We start from the raw sequence: 15,076 nt of genomic DNA on the forward strand, positions 1-15,076 counted from the left end.
ATCATGCCCAATGGGGAAGTAGTTGCAATGAAAAAACTTACGCGGATAGGCTCTTCAAATGCTCATGGCTTCTATGCAGAGATTAAAACTCTGGGCAGAATCCGCCATCGACATGTTGTTAGATTGCTGGCGTTTTGCTTCAACCATGACACCAACCTTCTGGTGTATGAGTTCTGTCGAATGAAAGCTTGAAGAGGTTGCTTCATGGAAACAATGCCACATCTATGGATTGGAATACCAGATACAAAATTGCGGTGGAAATTAAGTAGGGATTGAGCTATCTTCATCACGATTGTCGGCTAGCCATCCTTCATCGTGACATGAAGTCTAGCAATATTCTTTTGGACTCCAACTTTGAAGCTCATGTTGCAGATTTCGACCTATCCAAACTCTTGCATCAATCTGGTGCATCGGAATATATGTCCTCAGTTGCAGGGACCTTTGGCTACATAGCTCCAGGTAAGTAGTTGTTTCATGTTTAAATTTTAAAGTCGTCGATTTCTAATTTTAGTAGAGGGTCGCCGTAAAGTCTAACTGAGCTGCTAGTTTTCCAAAATTCTATGGTCTGTTATTGAAGTCCATGATCTGTTAATGCCAATTATAAACATAGTATGATGAGGTAGAGCAACGGTGCATTATAAATAAAAGCAATTATATAGAAGTCAGAAGTGCTTCATAGTATGCGTATTTATTATTTTACGGTGGTTTTGCCACTGGCCTTTGCTGTAGCATACCATTTAATATTGGATGTTGAATTTATAGAGTATGCATACACCATGAAAGTGGACGAGAAGAGTGATGTATACATAATTGGAGTGGTTCTGCTTGAGCTAATCACGAGCAAAAAGGCGGCGGGTGAAAGCGAATTTGAAGAGGATATGAACATCATAGGCTGGGTGAAGAAGATGGCCAATTGGAACAGAGAAGAAGTTATGAAGATTATTGATCCCAGACTTATCAACGTCCCAGTGGAGGAAGCCCTGCATATATTCTTAGTGGCTCTGATCTGTATACAAGAACAGAGTGTCTGAAGACCTACTATGCGCTAGGTAGTAGTAATGCTAACATACTTCAGTCCCAGGCAATAATTTTCATGATTCACATTTGATTGTAGGATATGATTGGAATAAGGCATTCTCATCCTTAGCTGGGTAGTTCAGGGTTGATTGGATGTGTAGTAAGGATCAAAGGTGTTAACTACTAAGAGAGGAGGATTCAACATTATAGGTCTTAGATTAATATTTTGATTTTAACACATTTGAATTGAGTTGTCAGTTAACAATAATTTATTTACATATCAGTTATTTTCAATTACCAGTGTCAAAATTAGTATTAGGTAATATTTTGAGTTTTAACACATCTGACTTGAGATTTTAAGTAACAATGCTTTATTTACATTTGCAAAAAATATTGTTGAAATTGAAACATTTTAGATAATGAGTATTTCTATATTTTATATATTTTCACAAGAGCATAGAATTGTGAATCATCATTACATGGTTGTAGATTTGGAAAACTTAACAAACTTATTGTTTCATAATGGATTATTATATAATTTGTCATTTATTTTGTTAATTTTTGAATGAAACGATTTGAGGAATTGGTTTGCAAGACCTAATTTAATTTTTCCATCTTCCTTTGCATATTTTCCTAACCAACCTGATAATTTATTAACCAAATTATTGGATTTCAGAGATCTGTGGTTTGTGTTATTTGAATTTCTGATCGGAGAACCCACAGTAATGGAGTTTTTACACCAACGTTTCGAATCCCAAATGGGATCCATCATCAGGGAAAAGAGAAAGATGAAGAGAAAGATGATAAAAAGAAGAGCCAGATGGAGGAAATAAATACTCATGAGGGCAGAATAATAGAGGCAAAGCACAGGTCGGCTGGAAATAAATAATGAAACCTAATTTTAATTTTAATTTTAATTTTATTTTAATTTATTGATTTTAATTTTAATAAATTAATTTTATTTATTTAGTAACTTTAAAACAAAATCATTAAACTAAACATTTTAAAATAATCTTAAAATAATATAATTATCTAGATACTAAAATAAATAATGATAATAATATCAAATTTTTTTAAAAAAACCTGAAACCCTAATGGTAATAATATCTAAAAACTAGAATATAAATTTTAATATTTTAATATTTAAATCATAAACCTAATAACATTAATATTTATATAACCTAAAGACATAACTAAATATTTATCTAAATATTTATCTAACCTAAGGTCTAAACAAATTCATATATATATATTAGAATTAATAACAATCAAGCCTACAACTTCATATATATATATTAGAATTAATCAAAATCAACCCTAAAGCCTATATCAATCTAAAAACTAAAATAAATATTTTAATATCATAACCTTTATAAGACATAAACTTTATATAAAATTATTATCTAAAACTAATGTAAATATATTAATATTAATAAATATGATACTATAAGTTAATGACTCTATATGACAAAATAATGTTAATATATAAGACATATAACTTAATAATAATAATAATATATATTGCTATATAACTCTAATATTAATATAAATATGACTAAAAAACCTAATGACTATATAACCTAATAATTTTATAAACCTGATCACTATATGACTTAAATTTTTTATTTATATAACATAAAGTCTAAATAGCTTAATATATGAAATATTAATAAAAACCTAACCATTATCTAAATAAATTCAAATTAATACCAAATAATAAAACCTAAATTCTATATTAATTCAATATTAAAGACTAGACTATATTTAGAACATGTATTAATGCCTAAATATTATTAAAATCAAATATTGAGGTTTAATATAAGTAAACTAGGGAAACTGATTTGAAGCATTAGTTATAATTAGTACCTCAAAATGTGCTACACAATAAATACTTAACAAATGAGATACTTTTCAAACGAAATTAGAGGCCATGAGACATTTTTCAAATCAAATTAGAGGCCAAACCTTCATAAATACTTCTCGTAGATGAAGATCCATCTAACCCAAAGCCTACCATTTTATATTTTAATAAATTCATCACTGATAATAATCTTATTCTGTAGTGCTATCCTTGATTTTCAAAAAATAAATAAGCTTTGTTGCACGTGGCATGTTCTTCCATCCATTAGATATGTAATATATATACAATAAGGTGTTGCACCACTATTTTATTTTTTCCTTTATCCACCAAAATAAAATAAAATAAATACATAAAACAAATTTTTGCCTTTAGTTTTTCACAATGAACTATTTTTGTGGCCCAAAAGAGTTCTTTTCAAGATGCAGATTTTCATCACTAATCATAAAGTTTGGTGTATTTTGGTGAGCGAGTTGTTTTTAAATAATGTATAAATAATCCTTATTAACTATACACATTCATTTTTTTGACAAGTGGTTTGGAAATTGGAGATCGATGAAAACTAACAAAATAAGAATACAGATTTTTATTCATAAACAAATTAATAAGATACCATTTTAAGTTTGTAAACTTTTTAATATATGTTTTTTTAAGCAAGAACTAAAAATAGATAATTTATTAAAAGAGAATGAGTTAAAGTTCAGTTAGATACATGCTTTACATAAGTAAATTGAAACTAGTGGACATGGTCAGAATGGAGTATGTATCAATGACCATCTACAAAATTCTAACATTGAAGCTTATGAACAAAATGTTATAATATGTACAATATTCCACTATATGTGACGAAATATTCAAAATATCTACAATATGTAAGTATCCATTGTAGGACAAGCTGTATTTATAAAGAAATATTTGAATTACATGAGATGATATGACATTGATATCAAAGTTTGTATGCAATGAATAGACAACTCATATACACATGTCAAATAGTCCAAGATATTTAGGATACCGGGAAAGATTATATTTTTGGAATAAGAATATATTGAATAAATATATGAATGAAGAATATGATTTGGTTACAAGTGAGGGTCTCATATATATACTTAGGTGGGTAGAACAATCATGTCTTTTGAGACATGCCACTTTAGTATACTAATTAGTGTTAACTATTAATTATTAATTATTTACATTCACATTCACAATTGTTGACCTAATAAAAAACAAAATTTACAAAGCACGAAATGTTACATTAAACCATAAGGAATTATTCCTCCGCTTTGATTTTTGAGTCTAGTCATTAACCATTAAGGAAGGGTTACATAGCCTTTTTTCCCATGCCACCAACGTTCACCTTGATTTATCCTTGAACCCAAATTAGCCATATGATTAACATTGGAGTTGTTTGATCTGAGAATATGGAGACACTTCTTCTTAGGGATACATTGATACAAATGATCAATCTGGTTGAAAATATGACTTAGATTTGTGTATGACGAGAGACATAATAAATATAAATGGTGACTTATATTCAAGGAACCACTAAAAACAATAGTGTCATGAATTCCCTGATTCACAATTTGTCTTAAACCCTGACACAGGCATATGCTTCAACAATGTTGTAGGAAGTGTGACCTAAACCCCAAGCATATCTATGTTCTTGATTTTTAGAACAAAAAATTGAACAATATTTTTAAACATTGAAATTCACTCCACTTTACAATAGATATTCTTAATATGTAAATAGATTTTGTTACAATACCATGGCTTATCAATACCACAAGCTAAAAAAATCATAACTCACTTCATATAGCACTTGTTTATATAATTGTTTTTAAGAATCAATTTAATTAAAATAGAAAAATAAAACATAATTGCATATAAATCTCAACCTCTAATTTATGTATATTACTATGATTATTATAAAATATCACATAAAAATTAATACAAAACATAAAAATTAGATAATTAACCAATATCACGGAGATGTCGGCAAAAATGTGGAAAATTACACAATTTTACAGTTAAAAAAAGAAGTAACAAATATTAAACCTTGTAATTATATCAAGATTGAAATACAATTTCCCTTCTAATTACAAATTTTTGGTCAAATAATTTGTGAATTACTTTGCTAGAATTTGTAATGGGTTCCTTATCACATTGGTCAAATAATTTGTGAATTACTTTGCTAGAATTTGTAATGGGTTCATTTGTAATGGCAAATGCTCTACTGAGAATTAGTTGATTCAGGTTTGTTTCAAAGGCAAGAAAAGAAATTTAGCCAAGTATGAACTCTCCATAAGAATAAAATAAATAATAAAAGTCGATTCCATATTAGCCAACTGTACATTTAGCTTCCACATACATTATTTGCAAAAATAGGGCTCTTAAGCATTATAATTCGGCGCGGTCGGAGAACCACAACGACTTGCAATGTGAAGTACATACACTGAAATGATCGAATTTACTCACCTCTCACCCAGCATTGACTTTGGCTAAGAATAGGATAATAAAGTTGAGTTTGACTCACCCACGTACATTATTTGCCCAAATAAAGGTTTCGTAGGACCATAATTACATTTTTTCACATTTTAAAGCTCAAGGCTTTATCATAACTCTTTACATTTACATTTTTAGAAAGTTAATTTTGGTTGGATGATGTTTAGAATCAGCCTAGAGCTATTTTAAATATTGATTTAACATAACTGGAGACGGATTTAATTTCTTCATATGCAATTTTTTTTTATAAACAGATTTTATTTAAATATTTTGTATAGTTTTTTTTGGTCGATATGAGCAAATTTTCAACTTTGATGACCTTTCAATTTTGATGATGGACGGACATAGTTACACATCACACTGGGCTGTAGAATGAGCTTCTCCGCTCAACTACATCTTTTCACATTTTCGGACATGTCAAGCCTTCATCACATCAAATTATAGCTCTTTACATTTTTAAAAAGTCAGTTTTCGTTTTCTTGAGAAGTAAGTGGCATTTTTTTGGAGTGGGAAAATTTATCATAACTTATTTGACAAGGCAGCAGTGAGGAAGTTATTTCTGGTTGTTATTGGCGAATGCACATTGATTCAGAGTTGGACTGATAACATGCTTCCTTACATCAACTTTTTAGCTAACCGGAAACAATTTTAGAAACCATTTTTATTTTTTTTTATACGGGCTAATTTTAAAACCAGTATAGATCCATCTTAACCACGGATCTAGTAAGAGTAAAGAGGGATCAAATATTCGAGGTGCAAACCTCTTTTAAAGTGTAAAACTTGAATAAATAGTTTGCACCTGGATAGATTTGATCTCTATCTAAGCTTGATAGATCTGTAATTTCTCTCTCTCTATATATATAGACACTGCTTGTAATTTTTCATTGTATAAGTTGCATTTTTTAATGTATAAAATGGGTTCAAAGTGTTCAAAATTTACTATTCTAACCAATTATTGTTTTATGAGTGAGACTACTTGCTAATCGATTCAAAACACCAAAATTCAAGCCGGATTATATATATATATATATATATATATATATATATACATATACATACTTACTTTTAACTACTTTTATTTCTCTATAAAGTTTATATAAAATTATGTTATTTCATATGGATATCTAAATATCTTATTTATGGTCCTCGTGAGAATGATATATTTTTACCCCTTCTCTTTAGTATGACCACTAAGAATACGATTAATGATGTTTTATAATATTAATTAAACAACCAAACACATATATTCATTAGATATCATTTTTTGAGATTCAACTGCGTTAAGTGAGTCATTCATCTATGACCATTTCCATGAGAGGTAGTCATAACCAACTAATTTCATCATGAGGCTTGCACCAGGGAACTAGGACTTAGGACATATATTCATTTTTGTTTTTTCATTATCTTGATATTTTATAATCTATCTAAAGAATATTTTATTTTTATTTAAAAAAAACATGTGTTAACTTCAAGTTGCGCCTCCATCATTCTTAATTGTAGAATAAACTTATAAGGCCAATGAACTTCTCTACTCCATTAAAAGAATTCTTTTATGATTAAATAAAAAAATAGATAAATATCCGTCAAATTCAATCCCTGAATGTCATTTTGCAGATTTTTTTTACCATTGTCCTTACACAAATTACGTGAGGTGACTTCGCAGCCACATATAATTATTTTAGGCCTATTCAAAACTGGTACTAATTACTTGCTGACATGTAAGCAAAACACTTTACTCTCTCAGCATCTGTTTATGTCTCATTGCAGAGAAATTTGTTTAATAAACGAATGGTTAGGTAATGACCCTTCATATTTTCTACTATTACAATGGATTCAGTCCATGCGCCCTTATCAATCAAAACATTGAAATGTATTATAAGGGTGAGTCTGTGAATGTTTTATGATAGCGGTTGCTTCTTTGTTGACTAAGTTTCCTGATATCATGACTATTTTCCTATGTTATGAGGTTATGCTTATATATATATATATATATATGTCTGGATTTTGTTAGCTTCATTGAAACTAATTGGGGATTTAGAGTTTTTTTGTAGTATTTTTGGAGGGTGTGGTATACTTGGATTCTTGGAGCAAGAAGGCAAAGGAAGAGCAGGAAAGCACAAGAGCACATCAGGATCAGTGCCTACATCGGATTTGCTAGCAGGTATCTAGTTTTATGTATGTTTCCTTCACTAGTTTTGGCATGCATGGCATATGCATGTGGATTTTTGGTTGTGATTTGTCATTGGCATGGAGGATGGACGGGATTGATAGTGGATTGCCTACCCTTGCCATTTCCTAGATATCCATGGTGATTATGGGTTTATTTCCTTGTTGTGTTTTTGGTTGGTTCTCATGTTTTCCTAGCTTGGGTTGAGTTATTAGTTTTGTAGCCTTGGTTGGACAAATGCTCTGGAGCCCTAGAAAAACTTGGGTCGAGTTACTAATCTCATAGCCTGGGTTGGAAAAACGCTTTGGAGCCCTTGGTGGGTTGAGTTACTAGTCATGTAGCCTTGGTTGGACATATCCTCTCTAGCCCAGTAAACGTTGTGGGTTGAGTTACTAGTCCCATAGTCGGGTTGGACAAGCACGTTGGAGTGCTGGATGGCTGGGACAGAGACCGATCTGATGATGGTTTCGTGATGTCCGACCATGAGGTGGAATAATTATTTGATGGGTTGAGGTGGATGGCCTCTGGAAGCCCTAGATGGTTTTTTATCGATGTCTTCTATGAGATTCCACATTCATGCTTGGAATATGGAACAGGGGTGAATGAATGAAGAGAGATTTAGCTCAGTCATTCTATGGTTGGGTGGAACATGAAAATCCGATCTCAGGTTTGTATTTTGCATCACCAATGAAAGGTTATTTCTCCTGGTATTTCTAAGAGTATTATGATGGACTAAATGTGGTTTATATGATTGTGATTTCATGGATAATTATGTTCCTATTAGGTTGGTTATGTATGTGTTTTTATGACAGCATCCATGTGCGGCTCTCATCATTTTTTACTCGTAATTGAATGATCAATGTATTTATGACCTAATGGATGGAATGGAAGTTGATGTATTGAGGCATCAATGGTTCTTAGTGATTCTCAACTAAGTGTGCGAACCCTATGCTCAAAACTGTTAATTACACCTGTAGATTACACATTTGCAATATGTTTGAAAACATGCCTATCGGGGAAAGTAGGGGTCCATTCAAGGTCTTGAATGAGTATTTGCTTTATTACTATCATTTCAATGTTATTTTACTGATATGAAGAGATGGTTCAATTATGGGCAGTGACCTAGGCTTTGGGCCTGAAAAAGTTGCCCAAATCCGGGAGTTGATGACATATCACTGACAGTTTTGGTCTCTGATCGCTGGCAGGCAAGCCTCTGAGAGAGAATTTAGGTTTGTGTTCATACTCATGCCTATAGCATGGGAGCGACTAAGCCTTAAATTTTCCAAAATCTCAGTAGGACCCCAAGGCAAGTTGTCTAAAGTATTGGATTGGTTCATGAGGGTCTTGTAGTTGATTATTAATGTCTGTATGGTGTGTTTCCATCGGTTCCACTTCCTTAACGTGACTTAGGAGGTCAAATCATATCATAGTGGCCTCTCATCACATGTTTACCTCGGCTGGCCGATTGCTTGGGTAGATGTGGGAGGAGGGTGTTACATGGGGGGTTTTATTTCATGGGGAATTCATTCAATGGTGGGATTCTTCCAAGAAAAGGTATTTTGAGAAAGCTTGTACAACTCGAGGGAGTTGTATTTGTCCTATAACATACTACATAGCAGTATTCCATCTTTCACTGGGGACTTGCCGAAATTGAGAAACCTAGAAGTCCTCAACATCCATAACATTTTTTTGTCAGGGGCATTGCCAATGGATTTAGCCTATCTCATGAAGCTCAACTATATTGACCTCAGAAGAAATAAGTTCTCAAGTAGCATTCCTAGTGAGTACGAGAAGCTAAAATATGTATAATCTCTTTTTATAGATCAAAATAGTTTAAGTGGAAAAATGCTTAGATAGATTGGAAAATTGAGGAATTTGAGAACACTTTCTTTGTCGTTCAATTCATTCGATGGTGTGATTCCTCCCGAGATAGGAAATTTGAGCAATCTTGTATTCCTAGATATCAGTAGTTGTGCTCTTAGTGGTGCAATTCTTTGGCATATTGGTGGTCTTCAAAATCTGAAGATGTTGTTTTTGTTCAGAAAATGCCTCGTGGGCCCTATCCCTCCTCAACTGGGCCAACTTGTGAGCTTAAAACTCCTAGATTTATCCTATAACAAACTACATGGCAGGATTCCATCTTCCATTGGAGACTTGTCAAAATTAGATTTTTGGCGGATTTCAGGGAATAATTTTATGGTTCTTGTGCCTCAGTAATTGGGTGTAAGTGGAAAGATAGTGGAACTTTTTCTTGATTCTAATAGAATCACTAGTTCCATCCCTCCAAATCTCTGCAAGGGCGGAAGGGTACAAAAATTATTTATGACAAATAATTTATTTCTGGCTCAGTTCCTGAGTCTCTAGGTATATGAAACCCTCTCGTTGAAGTTCACATGGGGAAAAATATTTGAATGGTTTGATTCCTATAGGATTGTTATACTTAACTATGTTGACTTGGTTCGAATTGGAAAATAATAATATTAGTGGGAGCATACCTCACGTAATGTGTAATGTATCCTCGATGTTGCTGACAATGATAATTTCCAATAATCATTTGAGTGGCTCTAGTCATTAGTCCATGTGGATATCATCTGCTTTGAAGCAACTTTTGATTGATGGAAATTAACTAAGAAGTAACGTTCCACCAAAGGTTAGCCAATTGGGTTAAACTTTAACATATCGATTTCAATGAAAAAAAGTTTTATGGTATGATTCATATAGAGGTTAGCAACTGTAGTGGTCTAATATACATTAATCTCGGCACAAACAAGATGTATGGTAATGCTCCCTCAAATATAACAAGCCTGGGTAAAATTGAGCATATTGATTTCAGCAAGAACAACCTTTCTGGTATGATTCCTAGGCAGATAAGCAACTTCATTACGCTTACTTACATTTATTTCAATACAAACAAGTTGTCTAGCAATGTTCCTTTAGATATTGGCCATCTGGGTAAGCGTGAACATATCAATTTCAACAAGAACAAGTTCTCGGGTAATATTCCTAGGGAGATAAGAAACTTGAGTGCTCTAAAACATATCGATTTTAGAAAGAATAGACTTTATGGTAAGATTCCTAGGGAGACAAAAAAAATTATTTCCCTAACATATATTAATATTAACACAAATAGGTTGTCTGGTATGGTTCCCATGGAAATTGGTAACATTATTTATCTTATAGAAATTGATTTATCCAAAATGAATTCAATAGTATATTCCCAATGGAAATTGCCATCATAAGCAATATCTACTTCTAAAACTATCAAGAAATCACTTCAACGAGAGCATTTCCACAAAATTTGTGAAAATGACAAACCTGATCACCATGAATTTCTCTTAAAATAACTTTTCCAGTCTTGTCCCAGAGGGCCTGTTTTCTCATTTAAATCCAATCTCTTTTATAGGGAACCCCTACTTATGCGAAGAACAATTGGTCAGTTGCAATTCTAGTGTCAAAGGGCTGCCCGTCCGAGTACACTTCAAGCTTGCATTTCTCTTGCCTCTCTTAACACTTGAATTTTTCTTCTTCTATTCATTGATGTTGGAAATTTGAGCAGTCATAATTAAGAAACCCCAAAATAAAGGATGTGAATCGGCTTCCAAGCCTCCCTAACCCCATATATAAGATTAAAACAAAACCTCATAACCCAAAGAAATTGGACCTATCACCTCAAGCCCTATCAAAAAACTAAAATTAAGACCAATTTTCAAGGAGAGAGTAATCGGCTTGAGTTTTAGTGGAGGGAGTTGCAAATGACACCCACACCAACCCATTGTACTCCAAGATTCTAAGCATCTAGACATAGACCACACCTCAAAGTAAAGTCCACAGCTTCCACCAACACCTTCTCAAGCCATAAAACTCAGTGTTTGTCATTTCAATCATATACTCAAGCCCAAATGAAAAACTCCTTACATTACCAGCTGAAACAAAAGGCATGCATAGGGAGGTCAAGGATTTACCCTTGCCTCCACTCAAACCACCACCAACAATTTTCTGAAACTTCAATTGAGCTAGGTTTATAATGAACATTGCCAACTGGGGGTTTGCATGCAATTGCATGAAGGGGGTTGGCCATGCCATCCCTTCATTAGTGCGTATCATGTCTCAGAGTGGTGAACACAACCTCCAAAGCCCCCTCTTTAAACATATTAACGCCACATCCAATAAATCACCTTTTAAATTTTGAATTAATATTTAGAACTTGTTTTTTTGAAATGCTCCATTAATTTCTTCATGTTTAAAATCCAAACTTGGTATTTATGTGAAATGATACATTACCTTCTTTTTATAAAAAATATTATAACTCCTTTTAAGACAATTTCATGAATTAAAACATATATATATATATATATATATAATTAAAAATATATATATTTAATAAACTTTAAATTTATTAGTTTCTTTTCTAGAAATTGTCATTAAATTTGGACAAATATAGCATTTTTCAAACAAATTATAATGATGGTGTATTTATTGACTTGCTTTTTGGTTATGATGGACAAATATTGCATGCTTTTTGTAAAGTCAATTTATAAGGACTTTCTATTTATTGACTTGCTTTTGGAGAATGGTCCATTGAATTTGGAGAAATATTGCATGTTTTTCTTAAAAATACAATTTACAATGACTTTGTATGTATTAACTTGCTTTTGGGTAATGGTCCATTGAATTTGGATAACATTGACATGTTTTTTAAAAATAATTTATATTGAATCCATGTTTATTAAGTTATAATTTATCTATTTGATATGAGAATTTATATGGTCTTTGTGATTACATAAGATTATATATATATATATATATATATATATATATATATATATATATATATATATATATATATATATATAATTCATATTTATTAGCATGGTTTTTTGCGAAAATAAGTTTTTATAAAGTATGTATATATATTTTATATAATTTATATTAATTTTATGTTTATTAATCATTGTTTTATCAAGGATTATAGTATTCACCTCGCGTTAAAGGACTATAGTATCCAAGTTAAGCTTTTTGTAATTTTAACTAAAGTGTTAAGAAAATGTTTAATATTCTTATTTTTTCGTAAATTAAAATTTCAATTTTCTAACTTTCTAGAAATGTTATTTCTAATTTTCAATTGGTTGAGCTAGCTTTGAAGGGACATAATTCCCCTAGTGGAGATTGTTTTATTTTTGGTATTTTTCAGTGCCTGAAAAATAATTTTAAAATTGAAAAAATGCTAATTTTGTGAGTGGCTATTTTGTATGTGAGTGCTCTAACATTAACACTAGCACTGACATTGTTATGCTACTGCTCTGCCCAATGATTCCAGAACTGATTTGATTGCAGGTCCTTTACGTAGAAGGGGATGGTGGGGATGTTGAACTAATTTCCAATTAACATTTTATGGAGCTTTCATTGTGAGTAAGAACCTCTGCACATTGCTAATATCTAAGGTGGTGGAATAACAGATGAAATAACTATTACGAAGCATGATTATAACTAAGCTCTATTCATAACAATTGATATGAGTCAATACGAATTCTTGTGAGGTGATACTCTCATCAATTTCATTAAATCCATTTCATTTGATTGGGTTATGATTATGTTAAGAATTCCATATGATCATGGGAATTCATCTAGCGATCAATTTGGGCAATATCTGTATGGAGAATAATTGATCGATTTTCTCAATATTAGCAATTTTTCATTTTTGCAACTGAATTATATGCAGAAATACATTTTCTAGCATGCTAAGAGTTATGGATGAAGATTTGTTGTATGCCTTGTATCTTGTTACTATATTCAAACATTAGTCAATAGTGTGGTGGTGCCCAGTTTGAAATTAAAAAAGTTACATAACTTGTTGAACTGAGTCACTCAGTTATTTTTTGTTCGTCGTCTCTTGTCCCTCTATATGTTGATGGAAAGAAGTGTTGTGGACTAGCCTCATCCATTCAGTAAATCCCTTTCCTTGTCATAAAATATTTATTTCACAGGGTTCAAATTAGAGATTAGTCGTATGAGCGGCTCCATTTTATGGCAGAGGATTATACAAAATACTCACGTTCAACAAAATCCTACAATTTAACGAAAGTATTCCCATGCATGAATATTTGTTTGTACGCTTAAGTTTTCGTAATTCCTTTCTCTTAGATTTCATTGTTTGATTTTTTAGTCAACTTTATATTTTATATTTTGATAAATTTTCCCTGACTCTGTTAAGAGTTCATCAAAACTTTGTTTTACTCAATACTGACATGGTGAAATTTTCATTGCTAACCTATGGTTCATTAATCGAGCACCGCCACTTCCATTGATATTTAAGGGTAAATGGACTCACTAGTAGTTCCAAGGAGTATGCCATAAATGTATGTTGGCTTAGGGGGTCCTGACCCAGGTTCAGAGTTAGTTGTACCAACCAACAAAACCCTACACTACTGGCCCTTTCGGAAACAACTCGCATAGCACAAGCAATAGTCTCACCCGAAGCAATATGGGGGGATGCTGGAACCAAGTTTCCACATTAAGAGATCAGTGTGATGTCTTTTAGCGCCCGAGATCTGCCTTCACACAGATCTATAAGCCCCCATGGCTTGGAACTACAACTCTACTCAAATAGTCTTGAGACCTTTGCAAAGGTCTACGATCGACTTTTTTGGACCTTTATCAGTTGATTTATCCACTCACGTGCATCATAGAACAACTCTAGATTAGGGCTTGTGTAGATAAGCTTGTGTTATTAATAACATTAGATAATTCATCAATATCTTTGCGAAATTACCTAACCATGCTTGTGTACATCATCTCACAATTATTCAATAGAATCACGCATCATTAGATCAATATTTCATAAACATAGTATTCATTAACAACATAAGTCATAAACAGAAGTAAACAACAATACAAAATATTTCTCCATAAACAGCTTCTTTATTGATTTCTAGTTCAGAATACAGACTCAAAACTTCCCTGCGCACTTAGCTGCAGGGGTCCACGCACTCAGCTGCGGACTCTACTTAGGCCTCTACGCACTCAGTTGTAGAGCCCTTATCTCCTATCTGACCCACTTCTCTGCACTAAGACTTCTCTTCTATCAACCCATCACATCCAGATGAAATGATATCTGCCTTAGACTCTCTAAGACACACCTACTTATAGCTTTTTACATACAATCCCATGGTCCGCAAGTCATGGGTGGATCTCAAAACCAACTCAAATTTTACATGAATAAGGGGATAAAACCCCTTTGAATCCTAACCATATATGCACTCTACACCCACAAATCGTGGAGACTTTACATCATTTACAAAGTATACATCAAAACTTGGGTTATTGTAACCCCAAAACTCACCCAAGGGACCCCATCCCAACAGGCCCCCCAACCCAGAGATCGTGACTTTCCCTCAAGTCACTGAGCCGGCACTTCTATCTTGCTGCGAAGATCCCCCAGCTCCACCTGTACTACAACTACTTTGGTAACTCTCTGAGTGGTTGCTTGCTTGATCTCTTCCACTAGCTTCTCTGTAGTTGTTCCTTCTGCGGCT

At 32.5% G+C, this 15,076-nt stretch overlaps 1 pseudogene; it reads left to right on the forward strand.

Annotated features, from left to right (window-relative positions):
• The first annotated feature begins 320 nt into the window (after positions 1-320).
• Positions 321-1,031, forward strand: LOC149172370 (leucine-rich repeat receptor-like serine/threonine-protein kinase BAM1 pseudogene; annotated as a pseudogene).
• The last annotated feature ends 14,045 nt before the right edge of the window (positions 1,032-15,076 follow it).

This window comes from Pinus tabuliformis, chromosome 4_2 (assembly GCF_031772625.1).
Source record: "Pinus tabuliformis cultivar Carrire ecotype Pingquan chromosome 4_2, CPIR1, whole genome shotgun sequence".
NCBI classification, from domain to species: Eukaryota; Viridiplantae; Streptophyta; class Pinopsida; order Pinales; family Pinaceae; genus Pinus; species Pinus tabuliformis.